Below are 14,824 nucleotides of genomic sequence, written 5' to 3'. Positions count from 1 at the left end.
AAACCTTTCCAGGCATAAATTAGAACAGTTGTTGGGCTCACCTTGTTTGGACTTTACAGCGTCTTGCAAACTTTTGTGGCATATATTTTGGCCATTTTTTTGGTTGTTTCAGGAGGGAGAGAAAGTCTAGTTCTTGTTACTCCATCATGGTCATTGCAGAAGTCAACCTAACTGGTATTTGCCAATACAGTCTGTTGCTACACATTGAACTTGCTTAAAATAATTTTTAGATGGCTCAGAACTTCCTGTTCATTGAATGAGACTCTCTGCTTATTTTGTAAGTGCCCATTTGTATGGAGGAACTTCAAAAAGTTTGTGGAAAAATGAAGTTAAAAGATAAACATTGAAAATGTGATCTTCGTTTTGTCATCCCTAAAGAAGTGATGGTCCTGGGAACGTAACAATGTCAATGCAGTCTTTTATACATTATTAGCTTAAGAAAAATGGGTGTCCTTTACACATTTGTTGAGATTGGGAAACAAAAACAAGTCAGAAAGAGCCAAATCAGAGCTGTAAGGTGGATCCCTGACGATTTCCCACTGAGACTCTCACAAAATTGCCTTTGCTTGATGAAAGGAATAAGCAGAAACATTGTGGTGTTAGAAGACTCTCTGCTAAAACTTCCCCAGGTATTTTCCACTAAAACTTTGGCTAACTTATTCAAAACACTCTCATGATAAGCAGATATTATTGTTCTTTGACCTTCCACAAAATCAACAAACAAAATGCCTGGAATGTCCCCAAAAAGCTGTTGCCATGACCTTTGCTCTTCAGTGATCCCCCTTTGCTTTGACTGAATCACTTCCAACTCTTGGTAGCCATTACTTTGATTGTGTTTTGTCCTCAGGATCATACTGGGAAAGCCAGGTTTTATCTTCTGTTACAGTTCTTCAAAGAAATGCTTCAGGATCTTGACCCTAGTTCTTTAAAATTTCCCTTGAGAGCTCTGCTCTTGTCTGCAGCTGATCTGGGCACAACACTTCTGGCACCCATGCAGTGGAAAGTGTGTTCAACTTTAATTTTTCAGTCAGAACTGTGTAAGCTGAACCAATTAAGATGTCTATGGTGTTGGCTATTGTTTGTGCTGTTGATTATCAGTCCTCTTCAATTAGGGCACAAACAAGATTAATTTTTTTCCTTGCAAATTAATGTGGATGGTCTGTCCCTGTGCACTTCATCTTCCACATCATCTCATTTCTTCTTTAAAAAAGCTGTCCACTTGTGAACTACTAATTTCTTTGGTACATTGTCCCCTCAAGCTTCTTGTAAAGCATCAATGATTTCACCGTTCTTTCACCTAAGCTTTATCATAATTTAAGGTTTGTTCTTGCTTCAATTTTAGCAGAATTTACATTGCTCTGATAGGGGCTCTTTTCAAACTAATGTCTACTCCTTCTTAGTGTCTCAAACTAGATCCCGTTCGGATATGCTGTAATAAAGTAGTATAAGTTTATTTTGCTGCCAAAATTGAAATCTTCGCATAGTTTTTTTCATAATATACGTTTTCCATGAACTTTTTAAGGCCTCTCATATATTCACAGGGGGAGTGCCTTACCTATTCTGACTTCAGTCAATTATTCAGGCCTCTTTCCTTGTCAGTGATACATTAGAAAGGCAGAGTATTGAAAAATGAGAGTAGCGTCTGCTAAGTAAGAAATACTATATTTTTTTCTGCTTCTTTCTTTCTTTCTTTCTTTCTTTCTTTCTTTCTTTCTTTCTTTCTTTCTTTCTTTCTTTCTTTCTTTTTTTTTTTTTTTTGAGACAGAGTCCTGCTTTGTCACTCAGGCTGGAGTGCAGTGGCGCAATCTCGGCTCACTGCAACCTCTGCCTCCTGGGGTCAAGTGATTCTCCTGCCTCAACCTCCTGAGTAGCTGGGACTACAGGCACATGCCACCACACCCAGCTAATTTTTGTATTTTTAGTGGAGACGGGGTTTCACCATATTGGCCAGGCTGGTCTTGAACTCCTGACCTTGTGATCTGCCTAACTCAGCCGCCCAAAGTGCTGGGATTACAGGCGTGAGCAACGGTACCCGGCTTTCTACTTCTTTCTTATTATTTTCCCCCTCTCTCCTTCCCATATTCTCTCGATTCTCCTCCCTTCCTCCCCTCTCTCTGTTTCCTTCCTTTCTTCCTTCCTTTCATCTTTCCTGTTTTCAAGACTTAATGAATATTTCTTGAATATCAGATGTCATAATATGTTATTTGTTTAATCTTCACGTAACAATAATAGTTTAAATACAAATAATATTTATTTTCATCCCCATGTTATCAATATAACAGTAAAGATGTGCAGAGGCCAAACTGATGGCTCTTATATCCACGCTCTTTCTTTTAAATGATTTCACTTTAGTTTTAGTCTGCATCTCCAACCATAGTTTGTTGCAATAGTACCTTCTATCTAGCCTTGCTGCTCTCATTTTTGGACCTCCTCACTGAAATCAAATTGATCTTTCTAAAATGGAAACCTGGTCTTAGTATTTTATTACTTAAAACTAATTGGTGGCTTTCCATAATTCATGGAATAAAGTCAAAATTCCTGTTTTTGCCCATATTTCTGTGTGCCTCTCATCCCTACATTTACTGATTCCTGTATGCCTTAAGTTGCGAATAGTCCAGAGTTCATTCTCTTTTTGTACTTGGGAAGACTTCTGCATCCTGCAACTTCTGCCTTGAAACATGCTTGGAAAATACTCATTTTTTTTCAGATTCAGGTTAGTTTTTTACTTCAGTTTCTGTTACCTTTTCCTGAAGCTTACACTGACTGCTCCATATGTCTTCAGGGGATTAGCTACTCATTCCTTTGTGCCCTTTGTAGATACACGTTTATCATGCAGTCCTTTTTTTTTTTTTCTTTTTTTTTTGAGACAGAGTCTCACTCTGTCACCAGGCTGGAGTGCAGTAGCACGATCTTGGCTCACTGCAACCTTAACCTCCCAGGTTCAAGTGATTCTCTTGCCTCAGCCTTCTGAGTAACTACAGGTGCGTGCCACCATGCACAGCTAATTTTTGTATTTTTAGTAGAGACGGGGTTTCACCATGTTGGCCAGAATGGTCTCAAATCTCTTGACCTCGTGATCTGCTCACCTTGGCCTCACAAAGTACTAGGATTACAGGCATGAGCCACCGCTCCCGGCCAATCATGCAATCTTTATACTTACTTGTTTACTTGCCTGTGAGCTCACTGAATGCAGGGACTATGTCCTTGTTGCTCTAGTGCCTACCCCAGTACCTGGTATCCAGAAGCTGTATGCTAAATGTTTGTTGAATGACTGTTTGACTGAATGATTGTACTCCTAATTAGTAGATAGAAAGCGAGGACTCCTTTCCAGTTCATCATTCTTTGTGCTTAATTCTAGTTTCTTTATTGAGTTCATAAGAATTCCTTAGTGACTTGAAACTATGGAGCTAGTATGTCAGCTCATTTAAGCGATGATTGGTTTATGTATATAAGAGGCTTTAATAATTATATATTTTTATTTCAATTTCAATAAATGATCAATTTATTAATTTTCTCTGTTTTGGCTTATTGTTCACATTTAATATCAAATAAAGGTGTTTTACTTAAAATTACTCATGCCAATTATGTCAGTTAGGTGAATATTACTTTGATTTACATTCAAGTAGTTTGGTTGAACCCTGAATATGCTAAGACGTCACCTTTCTTTTTTTTTTATGAACAAGCTACTGTGTTTATATAAATTATTAAAATCTTCTTTGAAAATATGAAGAGTGTTATATTCTTATTTTTAGTTCTCTGTGCTTCAGAATTCCTGTGACACTTGCACTTAAGTCCTTCTGAGCAGTTGATGTTAATTTTAATGTGGTTAATTCCATGAGACATGGTGGTTTTCATTTCCATCATTAATTTATACAGGAGATAGACTGTTTTCCCGGTGTACGCTCAGTCATATAATTAGAAAATTTATAAGCAGAAAGGAGCTCTTTGGTCTAACCCATTTATTCTACAGATAGAGAAATTAGAGTCCAGAAACTCTGTCTTCTTTAAAGTCTAGTAGGTATTTAAGAGCAAAGAATAGATTTGAGGTTTCCGAGTTCTGAACCCAGTGATCTTGGCACTGTAATGATCTTTATCCATATTATTCACAGAAGTAAATATAATCCATATTAAATAAGAAACAAAAAATACTAGAGAGCTATTATACTGAAAAATGAAGTATTATATTAATTATTTTTATCAGATTCAATATATAGCAACTTGAAGGCTAATAATTCCAATGATTTCCTGAGTAAACCATTTTTCTAATAAGATTACAAGTTTTAGTAATCTAATTATTTTGACTGATCCATATGCTACCCCACTAGTCTGAAAAATGTGTTTATTTATATGTCATAAAGAATTGTTTATTCCAAAAAGGCTAATTTTCAAAATATTGGAATCTTCTGAAACTGTATCTATTTTTTTTCCACGTTTTCTAAATATATTTTAGAGGGCATTTGTAGATTTTCATGGTACTGAAAAATTATGGTATAATGCTCTTATGAAGGAAAATAATGGCATTTAGACAGTGTAACTTTGGAGGATCACAATACCTTTTGGAATGTGGTTGTTGCAGCACTGGTCACTTATACTAATTATATAATAGCATCCTATACTAATGCAATAATATGCCATACTAAATTATTAAATGGTAAATTGGTCTTAAATTCTCTAGAATACTACAAAGAAATAGTTTATATAAGAAAGAGTACCATAGTGTATGTCAACACAATAGTTCCAATTTTTTTTCTTCTTTTTTTAATTTTTTTTGAAGACAAGTTCTCACTCTGTGGCCCAAACTGCAGTTCAGTGCCATGTTCATAGTTCACTGCAGCCTCACACTCCCAGGCTCAAGTGATCCTCTTGATTCAGCCTCCTAAGTAGCTGCGCCTACAGGCATGCACGACCACACCCGGCTAATTTTTAAAATTTTTTATAGATATGAGGTCTCACTATGCTACCCAAGCTAGTCTCAAATTCTTGAGCTCAAGAGATCCTCTCACCTTGGCCTTTCAGAGTGTTGGGATTACAGGCATGAGCCACCATACCCAGCCAATATTTCTTTTCTAAAAGACATTTTCTATCATACTTCTCATTTTAACTAACATAATATTGAAAGTGTAGATCTGAGAAAGAGATAGTGTCTGCAGATCTGGGATCCTACATACTAATATTATGGGATGCATTCAGATTTGATCAGCAGATATTCCATTTATTCCAGAACACCACCAGTGGAAGAATGAAATTACGTCTATCACTAAAACTTTGTGTCAATACAGACTACTGTACTTGTTATCATAAATGGTCCTTGGATGGCAGCCTTAAACAATTTTAAACCTAGAAAGTTGATGTACTTTTTCTTTTTGGATAAGTTTCATTGTTTTATCTAATTTGGTTATAATTAATGTGTTTAGTATGGCTTGCTTGAATTTTTAAAAGTTGTTTAGTATCCTTAGAACTCAGTGCTGATTTATTTTTCTAGCAGACCTTTTATATAGGACATCTTTCTTTCTCCTGGCTCTCTACTACTAGCATGTCTCTGTGAAAAATCAAGACAGCAAAATAATTTGTTATAGAACAGCCTATGTAGAGGGACATGGGAGGAGTCATATTCCAAGAGGGAAAGACCTTTGAACCAGGCTCAATTTGTAGGGGCTGTTGAATGAAAATGAGAGAGAGGGAATGGACACTTTATCACAGTATTAAAGCAAAATTCTGACAATAACTTCTAAAAACATTTTAACTCTTATACAGCGAGCATATTACCGACCTTCCAAAAGTATAATTTCTTACAAGAACATCCAAGTACATCATGAAAAATAACTTTTTCATACCACTGTCTTCAGCTGCCTTTATTGTTGGTTCACCACAAATGTTTTTATCAGAATCACAAAACATTAATTTTTAAATTAGCTACCATTACGACTAACTTGAGAAGAACTTTCTTTTTAAGAATTTGACCCAGATGCATTCTAGATCTATGCTAGAATTTGCATTGTGAAGTGAGATTTAGCATGCTGTTCAGTAAGCAACAAATCTGAGTGTTGCTTACACAGGATTCATAACAACAGCCTCCTTCCAACCTCTTTCAATGCAAATTCTAGAAAATTCACACTTGGAAGAAACATATTCCATGAAGCTGCATATGTAATTTATACTTTCAGCATTTCTGTATATAATTTCAGGGAAAGTGGGATCAACTTAACATTATTAAACATGGTCCTATGTTATTTGCAACATAACTTTAGAAACATTTTATTACTAGAAGTATTAAAAAATGATGTACCATTTAGGATTTAAGACACACCCTACAAATGAAAAAACAAATTATATTATAAACAACATTTTTTTAAAATTACGCTATTTCTTTCACTACAAAATCCTCCTGGGGGAAAATATATTTTTCTTCTTTATTGAAGGATGCTATCAGAGCACAGTGGAATTACTCATTTCCTAGAATGGGTAAGAAAAATATGAATAAGGAAAAGTAGGAACATAAATGCTTTAAATTCGATTTGTCTCTTAACCCTTCTCAGTCCGTGGCCAGTTTTGAAACTTGTTGTAACTTCCTTCCTTTACTCCTCCCTCCCTTGCTTCCTCCATCCCTTCTTCCCAGCCTCCTTCCCTTCCTCTCTCCTTGCATTTCCCTCTTCTTTCTTTTCTCCCTCCCTCCTTCTCTTTTTCCCTTAGTTCACCAGAATCACAGATACCAGTCATTTGAATGCTTTCTGCTCATAGATACTGCCAAGCCACCTCACCCAGACTTCTGACTGGATTTAGTAGACTGGAATGAGAAACATAGACTTTGTGTCCGGGGTGGCCATGTCTGATTTTGCAGATTTTTGCTGGGATGATGCTATCCAGCTGAGGGCCTCTAGATAGGGTTGAAATTTTGATTGTGGGATTTATTTACCATTTTGGAATTTGCAGAAATATACTGCATATGCTAACAGCCTCCTGGCTAGCTTCCACTTCTCAAGGAAGTATTTAAATATACATGTGTAAAGGTGTAATATGAAGAAAACTGCATTAGATCCTAAGGGATTAATTATTTTGTAAGTAACTATACCGTCAAATACCATACCTGGTATCAATCATCTTAATCAGACGGTATCTGTGTATATAGGTAGATAAACAAAAAAAGCAGGAGTTTATTTCTCTCTAATGTATCCTTGACTCTCTAGCAATGACCTCTGAAATGTCTCTGCTGGTCCAGACTTGTTTGAATCACGTGCAACATTTCAGATTTGTCTTTTCTCTGCAAGTTTTTTTTGTTGTTGTTGTAAAGTACTATACAATATTGAACCAAATAGTTTTGCTTGCTTATACTGATGACACATGATTTTGGCTTTTATCTTCAGTGGAAAATCAATATGTCACATGGCGTTCACTAAGGAAAAGGTATGGGGCCTCTTTGTAATTCTTTGTCAGCTGATTGCTTTATCTTGATTTATGCCTTAAACTTTTTCCCATTCAGCAGAAAATATTATGTTGCTATCTGTGAGAGCAAAGCGATCTATACCAATTTATGCTCTGAGTGTAGCCTCCTTCCAGAACGGCTTATGGAACATATCAACTCACTATAGATTAGGGACGTAATGGATTCTTCTTTCTTAAAAGTGGCAGATTGACAATTTTAGTTCATACACAAGCTTTTATATTACCATTAAAAAATATTTGTATGTAAAATAAAAGATTATAGTTTATTATTATTTGAGGGACTCCCAGAATTTCAAGGTCTGAAAAGAAACTCAATGTTCTGGTGATAACAAAATTGCCCAGACTTCCTTGTATCAGGACTGCCATTTGGAACTGCTGGGGAAGCTATTTTCAGAAATTATTTTCAAAACAGCATTGTCGCCTTTTGCCAAACTGAAATCTGATCGTAAACTTTTGAAAACTAGTTCCTTGGAATGGAATTCAAGATGTCTCCTAAGCAATTTTTTTAAATTCAAACATACATTTTAGCTTGCTTTATTATGTCACTGTTTGTGTGAGAAGCATATTTCTATTTTTACCGTTTTGAAGTTTTTAAATTAAACTTAAATATTATTAGGCCTGTTTTGTACTTGAATAGAAGATATGTGTGTGTGTGTGTGTGTGTGTGTGTGTGTGTGTGTGTGTGTATGTATGTATATGTATATTAAGTTCTGGGATACATGTGCAGAACTTGCAGGTTTGTGAAATAGGTATACACGTGCTGTGGTGGTTTACTGCACCCATCATCCCGTCATCTACATTAAGTATTTCTCCTAAGGCTTTCCTTCCCCTAGCCCCCCGACCCACTGACATACCCTGGTGTGTAATGTTACCCTCCCTGCGTCCATGTGTTCTCATTGTTCAACTCCCATTTATGAGTGAGAACATGCGGTGTTTGGTTTTCTGTTCCTGTGTTAGTTTGCTGAGAATGATGATTTCCAGCTTCATTCATGTCTCTGCAAAGGACATGAACTCATCCTTCTTTGTGGCTGCATAGTATTCCATGGTGTATATGTGCTATATGTTCTTTATCCAGTCTATCACTGATGGGCATTTGGGTTGGTTCCTAGTCTTTGCCATTGTGAATAGTGCTACAATAAACATATGTCAATGAGTCTTTATAGTAGAATGATTTATAATCCTTTGTATATATACCTGGTAATGAGATTGCTGGGTCAAATGGTATTTCTAATTCTGGATCCTTGAGGAATCGCCACACTGTCTTCCACAGTGGTTGAACTAATTTACACTCCCACCAACAGTGTAAAAGTGTTCCTATTTCTCTGCATCCTCCCTAGCACCTGTTGTTTCCTGACTTTGTAATGATTGCCATTCTAGCTGGCGCAAGATGGTATCTCATTGGGCCAGTGATGATGAACTTTTTTTTTTTTTGAGACAAGAGTCTCACTCTGTCACCCAGGGTGGAGTGCAGTGGCATGATTTCGGCTCACTACAACCTCCACCTCATGGGTTCAAGCAATTCTCCTGCCTTAGCGTCTTGAGTAGCCAGGATTACATGTATGTGCCACCATGCCTGGTTAAAGTGTTTTTTTGTGTTTTTAGTAGAGACAGGGTTTCGCCATATTGGCGAGGCTCGTCTCAAACCCCTGACCTTGTGATCCACCCTCCTTGGCCTCCCAAAGTGCTGGGATTACAGGCGTGAGCCACCACACCCAGCCTATGATGAGCTTTTTTTCATATGTTTGTTGGCTGCATAAATGTCTTATTTTGAGACATGTCTGTTCATATCCTTTGCCCTGAATTTCCTTCTTCTTTCTTTTCTCCCTCCCTCCTTCTCTTTTTCCCTTAGTTTCACAGAAGCACATATACCAGCCACGTGAATGGTTTCTGCTCATAGATACTGCCAAGCCACCTCACCTAGACTTCTGACTAGATTTGGCAGAATGGAATGAGAAATGGTTGTTTGGTTTTTTCTTGTAAATTTGTTTAAGTTCCTTGTAGATTCTGGATATTAGCCCTTTGTTAGATGGATAGATTGCAAAAATTTTCTCCCACTCTGTAAGTTGCCTGTTCACTCAGATGATAGTTTCTTTTGCTGTGCAGAAGCTCTTTAGTTTAATTAGATCCCATTTGTCAATTTTGGCTTTTGTTGCCATTGCTTTTGGTGTTGTAGTCATGAAGTTTTTGCCTATGCCTATGTCCTGAATGATATGGCTAGGTTTTCTTCTAGAGTTTTTATGGTTTTAGGTCTTATGGTTAAGTCTTTAATCCGTCTTGAGTTAATTTTTTTATAAAGTGTAAGGAAGGGGTCCAGTTTCAGTTTTCTTCATATGGCTAGTCAGTTTTCCCATCACCATTTATTAAATAGCGAATCTTTCCCCATTGCTTGTTTTTGTCAGGTTTGTCAAAGATATGTTTTATATTTTATGGCATAAAGCCTTCTGCCAATGGGGAAAAATAACAAACATACATGGAATGAATGAAGTCTGCTATAGCTAAGGTTGAGAATATTTACTGATCCTTGAACTCGGTCTCCAGGAATGTTGGAAGTAGAGAATGGAGATAATGGAGATAAAGAAAAGTTCTAAAAATGATAAAAATAGAAGTCACTTCCCATAATGTCAAAATTGTGATCTATTGGAGAATTCTGTGATACACCAAAACCTCTGTTTATACTGATGTTTGTTATTGTGTATAAGCAAATTTTATCAGGTGTAGGCTATTTCTATACTTTCATATCTTTAAATCCATGTTTCTATTCACATATGTATATGCACAAATAGATGCATGTTAATGTTACATATGTATTTTTTCTGTCATTAGCGTGATTGCTGTGATTATCATTAGCATGTATTAGTATGACCAAAGTATCATCAGTATCATTTTCTGTCTAACTGCAGTGCTCCTATAATTGCTTCATTTGTACAGAGCCAACTTCCACCCACCGTTTCCCTGACTATAACTTTACCTAAATTATAAACCCTTCTAAAGCCATGAAAACCTACCAAGAATTGTCGAAGAAGCTAGGCAGCAGCCAGGCTCTGCTTTAGGAAAAGACTCCACTTTTTATTATCATGTGCAGTACTTAACTATTTGACCTCTAAGACGTTGCTCTCCTATGTTTCCATCACGTGGCTTTCTGACATTTCATGTGATTATATTTGAAAATTTAGCCTTGCTTTCCTTTTTGGCATCTCTGGTATCTCTGCTGCCACAGGTAATGACAGCTTCCTCTATAACTCTTGGTGTTATCCCTGGTCAGATTATTACTGATGAGAGAAGTAGATGTTTTGTGTGGATTATCTTGATACCAAAAACAAATACAGATGTCACAACTCAAAAGTGACAGACTGATAACCATTATGAACTTAGATGCAACATTCTTAATACACTATTAGCAAGATGAGTCTAGGAATATTTAAAAATGATAATGTGTCTTAACAAAATGGGATTTGTCTCAAGTTGGTTTCAACAACTGAAAATCTACCATGTTGACAGAAAAAAGGAGAAAAATCACATGACACTCTCAATAGATGCAAAAAAGGAATTTACAAAATACAACATATTTTTTAAATTAAAAACTCCCAGTAAACTGAGGATAGAAGAGTACATTTTCAAACTGATTACGTGTTTACAAAAAATTTATAGCAAACATCTTACTTAAAATGGTGAAAGCCTTAATACTTTCTACATAAGATGGTGAAAAATGCAATGATGTCATCTCTCCCCAGTTCTTTGAAGTATTGCATTAAATATTAAATAAGTGGAAATATATACCAAGTTCATTGATAAATATTTAATACTTATGAGATGATAATTCTCCTGAAATTGATCTCCAGATTTAGTGTAATTCCTATGAAACCTTATAGGTCCTTTTGGATAAATTACAAAACTGATTCTAAAACAGGGATAAAGAAAGGAGGAAAGGAAGGAGGAATGGACAGAAGGAAGAAAGAAAAAGAAAAGAAAAGAAGAAATAAGTGATATCCAAGTTGGGAAGAAAGAAAAAATCTATTCTCGTGTGATGTAAATATATACATAGAAAATTCTTAGGCATCTGCAGAAACGTGCTAGAGGTATGAAGTGAATTTAACAAAGCTGTGAGATGAAAGATCAATAAATAAAATCAATTGTATTTCTATACACAATCAACACCAACTAGAAAATAAAATTATGTAAGCAATTCAACTTATAATAGCCTCAAAAATAATTAAATAGTTCAGAATAAATTTAATGAAAGGTATGCCAATCCAAAATTTCCAAATCACTAATATGAGAAATTGAATAGGTAGAAATATGTATCAAGTTCATTGATAAATATATATTTAATACTTATTAGAAGATAATTCTTCTGAAACTGATCTCCAGATTTGGCACAATCCAAATCAAACCTATAGGCGTTTCTGGAGAAATTACTAAGCAGATTCTATTTTCTTTTAAATGCAAAAGTCCTAGAATAGCCAGAGAATGTTTTAGGAAGAGGAACAAAGTTGGAGAACTTTCCAAATTTCAAGACATATTGTAAAGCTACACTAACCAATACAGTAAAGTTATTGGCATGAAGACATAGTATGTTTCCAAATTTCAAGATATATTGTAAAGCTACACTTACCAATACAGTAAAGTTATTGGCATGAAGAAGAGATAGTATGTGTCAGTGAAACAGAATGAATGATTTAGAAAGATATCCAGCCTTACATGGCCAAAGTTGCCACAATAATTCAATAAGGAAAAATCTTTATAAAGATAGTCCTATTAAAACTGGATATTAAATGGAGAATATGAACTTCAGAATTACCTCACACCATATCCTCAGATTAACTCAACATGTATCATATACATAATGTAAATATAAAAAGTATAAAGCTTACTAAATAGGAAAAATTTTTAATACTCTTACTATAGCTAAAACATTTTTAGATAAGAAAAGAATAGATGAAAATAGAAAAAAATAGTAAGTTGGACTTCATCAAATTAAAACTTTTGCAATTTAAAACATAGCATCAAAAAATGAAAAGGCAAACCACAAATTGGGACAGAATAATTTTAAATATGTCTGACAAAGAACTTGTATCTAGAATGTACACATAAGTAAAAAACTAAAGAACAAAACACAACTCATTTAACGTATTATTTTGACCTAAATGGGCCAAATATTTGTACAGACATTTTAATTTAAAAAGAGATGATGCCCAATATGCAGATGAAAAGATACTTAACATTACTTGTCATCAGGGAAATGCAAGTTAAAACCACATTGAGGTACCACTGTACACCCACTGGAGTGGCTGACATGAGCAGAACTGACCATACCACACGATGTGAAGAATTGCTATTCACACCTGGCTGGTGGGACTTCAAAACGGTACAGACATTTTGGAAAGCAGTTTGGTAGTTTCTTTTAACATTAAACTTAGTACTGATCGTATGGCTAAATAACTCCACTGTGACTCAAAATAGATAAAAACATATCTATGCCAAGCCTCATCCTTGAAGTTCATAGCAGATGTATCCATCAACTTGTAAATGGATAAACCAGTTGTGGCAAGTCCATAGATGTAGTACCACTCAACAATAAAAAGGAGTAAACTGATACAACAGCAATATAAATGAATCTCAAAAGCATTATGCTCAGTGAAAGAAGCTAGCCATCAAAGACACCAATGTATCATTGCACTAATAAGATACTCTAGCAAATGCAAACTGTAGCAACAGAAGCAGATTAGCGGTTGCCTGTGTTCAGGAATGGAGAAAAGATCAAATGCAAAACAGCAAAAGAAAACATTTTGTGATGATGCAGATTTTCTGTATCTTGATCATGATTGTGGTCAAATGATGATACTCATCCGCCATAACCCATTAAATTGCACATTTAAAAGGCTGAATTTTACTGTGTGTACATTATACTTAAATGGAGCTGTAAATATGTTTGGAGCTTATCTGTGAAGATTAGTTGCAGAGCAGGAGTTACTTTTATAGAGTGGAAATCTGCTGAGTGCAAACTTGAGAAGGGTTGAAAGAAATTAGAATCTTCTTCCAACATGTTTCAATTAGAACACTCTTAGGCTGTCCTTACAGCTATGCTCTATACTGGAGTCTCGATGAAATCGCATGTCTAACAATCTTAGCATGCTTTTAATACACAGCATATACACGTGATTTCTTTTTTTACTATAAAGAATACACTAGGCCAGGCATTGTGGCTCACGCCTGTAATCCCAGCACTTTGGGAGGCCGAGGCAGGCGGATCACAAGGTCAGGAGATCGAAACCATCCTGGCTAACACGGTGAAACCCCGTTTCTACTAAAAAAAAAAAAAAAATTAGCCGGGAGTGGTGACGGGCGCCTGTAGTCCCAGCTACTTCTACTTGGGAAGCTGAGGCAGGGGAATGGCGTGAACCTGGGAGGTGGAGCTTGCAGTGAGCCGAGATTTTGCCACTTTACTCCAGCCTGGGCAACAGAGCAAGACTCCATCTCAAAAAAGAAAAAAAAAGAATACACCAAACAACTTTCTCAAGACTTTACTTCAAAAAGGCATGTATTTTTGCAACTTTTCTGGTAAGTCTTTATTTCAAAATGAAAAATTGAAAATAAAATGGCAGTTATTTACTCAGACCCCACAAAAAAGGCCTGTATGGGGAATGCATGTATGGGGGGTGTGTGTGTGTGTGCGCGTATGTGTGTGATTTGAAGAATTCAAAAAATTTTAGTGGGGTTTTGTAGCATCACTTTGATAGCATCCTGTAATTTTGTATTGTGTTTGAAATAAAAATAAAGTGACACCGATAAAAGAATTTGGAAAGAATTTGCATTATTGCCTAAATTATGTGTGCTTTCCACAATGGCATGAATCGAACATCTTTAACCCATGTAATAATATATCAGAATGTATCAGGTAAAAAAATAAGTAAACTGGTGTAATGAAGTTAAATATTTCTAGAGGAAAACTATAGCTTTATTTTTTTTCCTGAAATGTTTTGAGGAGATATTTACAACAGAAGATATTTTCACTGATCAATGAAACTTTTTCAAAATTGGCTTGTGTCCCATGAATATTTAATTACATAGTGCTTCTGTGAGTTCCATTTCATTAATTTAGCATTGACAGGAGAGAAGGCAATGGCTCTGCAGCCTCTCTGGGCGTGGGATGCTTCTGGTTCCACTGACTGATCTCTATTAGAACCATGGCCTCAATCATGCCTTTCATGTTTCTAACTTGATTTGCATTTGTTGTGTAATCCAAATTTATTCTCTTGTTTAGTAACTTCCACCCATACAAAAGCAGGTCTTTTTCCATTCCCCTTCACCGTTGCCCCCCTTTTTTCCTTTTGTCCTCCCGTGATGAAAAACAAGACAGAAAACAAACTATAACAACAACAAACAC

The 14,824-nt window shown here is 35.8% G+C and overlaps 1 protein-coding gene across 1 annotated transcript in view; it reads left to right on the top strand.

Moving 5' to 3' along the window:
* MALRD1 (MAM and LDL receptor class A domain containing 1) overlaps positions 1–14,824 on the top strand; it is a 670,416-nt gene that overhangs the window by 161,255 nt on the left and 494,337 nt on the right. The window lies entirely within an intron of this gene.

This window comes from Theropithecus gelada, chromosome 9 (assembly GCF_003255815.1).
Source record: "Theropithecus gelada isolate Dixy chromosome 9, Tgel_1.0, whole genome shotgun sequence".
Classification (NCBI taxonomy): Eukaryota; Metazoa; Chordata; class Mammalia; order Primates; family Cercopithecidae; genus Theropithecus; species Theropithecus gelada.
This window is presented reverse-complemented; position numbering and strand designations above follow the sequence as displayed.